Genomic DNA, 5,707 nt, shown 5'->3' with positions numbered 1-5,707 from the left:
GTTTGGGGAAGATCAAAATGTTTCTGCTTTAATCCCACTCCTGGGCATATACCCATAGAAAACCATGATTCGAAAAGATACATGCACCCCAATGTTCATTGCAGCACTATTCACAATAGCTAAGACACGGAAGCAACCTAAAAGTCCACTGACAGATGAATGGCTGAAGAAGATGCAGTACATATGTACAACAGAATATTACTCAGCCATAAAAAAGAACGAACTAATGCCATTTGCAGCAACATGGATGGATCTAGAGATTGTCATACTGAGTGAAGTAAGTCAGACAGAGAAAGACAGATATCATATGATATCGCTTATATGTGGAATCTAAAAGAAATGGTACACATGAACTTATTAACTTATTATAAGAAATAGAGTCACAGATGTAGAAGACATCTACAAACGTATGGTTATGGGGGGGGAGGTGGGGAGAAGCATAAATTGGGAGATTGGGATTGATATATACACACTAATATATTTTAAATAGATAACTAATAAGGACCCACTCTATAGCACAGGGAACTCTACTCAATACTCCGTAATGACCTATATGGGAAAAGAATCTAAAAAAGAGTGGATATGGGCTTCCCTGGTGGCGCAGCGGTTGAGAGTCAGCCTGCTGATGCAGGGGTCACGGGTTCGTGCCCCGGTTCAGGAAGATCCCACGTGCCGCGGAGCGGCTGGGCCCATGAGCCATGGCCGCTGAGCCTGCGCGTCCGGAGCCTGTGCTCTGCAACGCGAGAGGCCACAACAGTGAGAGGCCCGCGTACCGCAAAAAAAAAAAAAAAAAAAAAAGAGTGGATATATGTATGTGTATAACTGATTCACTTTGCTGTACACCTGAAACCAACACAACATTGTAAATCAACTATATCCCAATAAAAATTATGTAAAAACCCTGTTTCTGCTTTTATGGAGCTCAGTGGCTGATTTCTTTCTTTTTAAAATTAGGGTGAGGGCTTCCCTGGTGGCGCAGTGGTTGAGAGTCCACCTGCCGATGCAGGAGACACGGGTTCGTGCCCTGGTCCGGGAAGATCCCACATGCCGCGGAGCGGCTGGGCCCGTGAGCCATGGCCCTGAGCCTGCGCGTCCGGAGCCTGTGCTCCGCAACGGGAGAGGCCGCAACAGTGAGAGGCCCGCATACCACAAAAAAAAAAAAAAAAAAAAAAAAAAAAAAAAAAAATTAGGGTGAAATTCACATAACATCAAATTAACCACTTTAAAGTGTACAATTCTCTGCCATTTAGGACGTTCACCATGCTGGGCAGCCCAAACCCTATCTAGTTCCAAAACATTTTCATCACCCCAAAAGGAAACCCTGTCCCCAGAAAGTGTTCATTCCCATTCCCTCCTCCCCCAGCCCCCAGCAATGACAAATCTGCTTTGTCTCTTTGGATTTGCCTATTCTGGACATTTCATATAAACAATATCAGATAATACATGGCCTTTGGGGTCTGGTTTCTTTCATTCAGCATGAGGTTTTGAGGGTTTATCCATGTTGTAGCATGTATCACAGCCTCATTCCTTTTTACGACTGAATAATATTACACTGTATGGATAGATCACACTGTTTGTTTAAATATTCATTCTGTCCATAGACACGGCTCTGTACTTTATTTCTTCACTTAAGAGACCATCACTTGGAGCTCTTCTCATTTTGATACCAAATTACCTTTGGTACTTCTGCCTTCATTTTCTCAGCTGCAGAATATACCTTCATCTTAGCTCAGGCTACCATAATGAAATAGCACAGTCTGGGTGGCTTAAAACAATTGACATTTATTTTCTCACAGGTCTAGAGGCTGGAATCCAAAAGCAACCTGCCAGGGTTGGTTTCTGGTGAGGTCGCTCTCTCCCTGGATTGTAGATCAATATGAATTTCCGGGGGCGGGGGGTGGCACAGCGCAATTCACCCTGTAACACCTTCCTATGGTTAGACCATGCCGTATTTAACCAGTCCCCTTGGGAAGGGCATGTAGGTTGTTCCTAATCATTCGCCAACTCAAAATAGGCTTTAGAGCAAGTGCTGGCAAAACTACAGCCCACTACCGTTTTTGTAAATAACATTTTGGTGATGTGGCCACACCCATTCATTTACATATATTTACATGTTGCTCATTTACATACTGTGTATGCTACAACAGCAGAGTGATGACTGAGAAATATTTATTCTCTGGCCCTTTCCAGAAAAGGTTGGTTAACTCCTGGTCTATAGCTGTTTGAATACATCTGTAGCAGAAATTCCTAGAGGGGGAAATCTCCCCCATCAAGCCATATACTTTAAAAAGTCCCATTTGCAGTTGTTACAGTCTCCCCTTGAGACATTACACAAAATCTCTGAAAGCCATTTACGAACTTTTCAGTAGAATGGGGACAACAGTCTTGGCCACCGTGCTGGGACCAGCCACCAGGTTAAGAAAGGAAATTATAACCCAAGACCCATATACTAAAAGCAGGAGGCCCTTGAGTGCCACCTGCACCCACTGGCCTGGTGGCCATTTGTGCCTGAACTCTCACCAGGACCCCCAGTCCTCCCAGTCCTATGGGGTCAACATTCCTGACACACTCTGCTCTGTCTGGATCATTGCTTCCTGGGTGGTACTTTCTGGTTGAGTATTTTGAATATCAGCCAGAATCTTTTGGTGCTCCTTCATTTACTCCTCTCCTTTCATGAAGCTAAGACTTTGCTGGGCTTAAGGAGTAAAAATTCCAGATTTTTAGGTAGAGAGAAAGAGAACCTGGGAGAGCAGTGAGTCTCCCCTGTAGGACGGGGGCCTGTCACATCCCAACCCACAGGGCCTCAGCACTCAGAGTGAGCACAAAGGCTCCAAAATAAATCAGAATGGGCTTCCCTGGTGGCGCAGTGGTTGAGAGTCTGCCTGCCAATGCAGGGGACACAGGTTCGTGCCCCGGTCCGGGAAGATCCCACGTGCCGAGGAGCAGCGGCTGGGCCCGTGAGCCATGGCCTCTGAGCCTGCGCGTCCAGAACCTGTGCTCTGCAATGGGAGAGGCCGCACCAGTGAGAGGCCCGCGTACTGCAAAAAAAAAAAAAAAAAAAAAAATCAGAATGTGAAAAAGATTAAACAAATGGAATTATAAAAACAGTTAGGCCAAACAAAAAAATCTCTGACAGTGAAAATGCTGTCTGCCTCCTTTTCAGTTGGCAGCAATGATTGTCACTAGGATCCTCTACTGTCTTGTCAAAGATTTCAGCCCATGATGCTATAACCTGGTGACACCCATACACCCATCCCTGCTGAGGGCTGAGGTCCATGGACTGGGAGGCCCAGAGCAAGTGAATGATGTCAAGGAAGTCGACCAGCCTCAGCATGAACAGGCACCTTTCTTTCCTGTGCTCCAGACTTTTCTGTTGAATGGTGGATTCTGATTTGTCACCTCCTCCCTCAATGATTGTTACTAAAATAACTTAAACCATAAAATGCCTCTTTGTCAGTGGTGGATCCAGGTTTTGTGGGGCCTACACATACAAATACATCAGTGCTACAAATTTTACATGAACAATAGACCTGCTGAAACTATCTCCTGAGTCCTTTGTTGTTGCTATTGATGACAAATACATCATTTTAGGGACAGTTCGAAGACAATTATGGGCTATTGATATAAATATTGTGTGTGTGTTTAAGACTCTGTTTTCCTTTGTTTTTGATTTTTAAATTTATTTTTTATTTTTTATTTGACACTCCATTTTCTTGGAGATCGTGCTTTTAAAAAACTTCTCCTAGGGCTTCCCTGGTGGCGCAGTAGTTGAGAGTCTGCCTGGCGATGCAGGGGACGCGGGTTCGTGCCCCGGTCTGGGAAGATCCCACATGCCGGAGAGCGGCTGGGCCCGTGCCCCATGGCCGCTGAGCCTGTGCCCTGCAGCGGGAGAGGCCACAACAGTGAGAGGCCTGCGTACCGCAAAACAACAACAACAACAAACAAACAAACAAACACTTCTCCTAAAACACACGGAAGGAGACCAAGCATGTAGAGAAACACATTAGGGCTCTCGACACACCCTAATCCCTGTAACTAAGGAAATACTGGAGTGACGCTTCTTTTATTCTACAATGGTATTCCTTTTTTAAAAAAATTAATTTATTTTATTATTTTTTGGCTGTATTGGGTCTTCGTTGCTGTGCTCGGGCTTTCTCTCTAGTTGCAGTGAGCAGGGTCTACTCTTCATTGTGGTGTGCACGCTTCTCACTGTGGTGGCCTCTTTTGTTGGGAAGCACGGGCTTCAGCAGTTGTAGCATGCGGGCTCAGTAGTTGTGGCTTGAGGGCTCTAGAGCACAGGCTCAGTAGTTGTGGCACACAGGCTTAGTTGCTCCGCGGCATGTGGGATCCTCCCAGACCAGGGCTCAAACCCGTGTCCCCTGCATTGGCAGGCGGATACTTAACCACTGCACCACCAGGGAAGCCCTACAACGGTATTTCAATGTCCTCCTAATCACTCTGTGGAGCCCCTTCGAGAGGTACTTTTCACTGTTTTCTAGAACCTTTGAACAGTTACTGATAAATTGCACTGGTTTTCTGCATGCTTTTTTTTTTTTTCCAAATGTCTTGAATTTGCCATACGCCAGATCCCTGCACTATTCTGTCTCTCTGTATCAATTCAGTGGGTGCGTAATGGGGGGGGGGGTGCTGGGGGTGGTTCTTGCCCCTCCATTTCCCCACACGCGAGGGCTGACCAGCGGCTCCGGGGGACGGAGACACATTTGGGTGTGTCTGACGGAGACGCCAGGGTCTGGGTGCACTGCTTCCGCTGATGGACGCCAGGGGGCGCGAGAGGCCGGGACCTGGGCCTCTGCCTTGCCTCGAAGCCGAGACGAGGCTGCCGCGGGGCGGGGCTTCGGAGGGGCTCCTGCCGCCTCCGTCATTGGCTCCTCCTTTGCACAGTTCCGCAAGGGCTGCTAACCTTTGGTGGCAGGCGCTCCACCGCGCCGCTACGTCCACATCACTCTCTGCCTCCCAGTATCCCCGCCCTTATCCGTCCTTCATTTTCCCGTCTTCCTTTATGCCACCCCTCCTGTCCTGCTTTGCTCCCGTTTTCTCGAATTCCTTTGCGCCCCCATTTTTGGGCCCTCAGCCTCTAGCTCTGGGGCTCCTTATTCCAAGTGACCTTTTAGAGAAAGATGTGGAAGGACACACTCCTAGCTGTGAACGTTACCTGTGGTCCCGGGAGGAGACAGCCACGCCTCCATGAACATCTTGCTCAGTTCTACATGTTCCAAGAAGCAGGTAGTTTTACAAACATTCATTAAATTAATTCAAGTGGAAAGTAATGTTTTTTCTTTGAGTTGTTCCCTGGGGATCACAGAAGATCGTGAAAACCCTGAGCCCTCAAGGACCTGGCCACAGACATGCTCCAACCCGGGGCTGGACAGAGGAGCCCAGAGTTGGACCTGGGCGGGTGGGGGCAGGGAGACAATGAGGGCTAGTGGCTGCAGGAGTTGGGCCTGGAGACCCTCAGTGCCCGCATGCATATGTTTTTGCCCTGAAATGCCCTCTGTGCCTCTGTTATCATCAAGAAAGGCCCAGTGATTAATGACACATGAGCGCAAGGACTGTATCTTCATCAGCTGTGGCCAAGCAGGCCTCAGATGCAGAAAGTACAGGCTTTCAGGTGGGAAGGGGTCGGAGGGTCCTACCTCTGTGTCACTCTTGGAGCTCCAAAGGCCAGCCTTGGCCCTGCTTCCTGTGT

The sequence above is a fragment of the Kogia breviceps genome, chromosome 4, assembly GCF_026419965.1.
Source record: "Kogia breviceps isolate mKogBre1 chromosome 4, mKogBre1 haplotype 1, whole genome shotgun sequence".
Taxonomy (NCBI): domain Eukaryota; kingdom Metazoa; phylum Chordata; class Mammalia; order Artiodactyla; family Physeteridae; genus Kogia; species Kogia breviceps.
Note: the sequence above shows the minus strand (reverse complement) of the source record.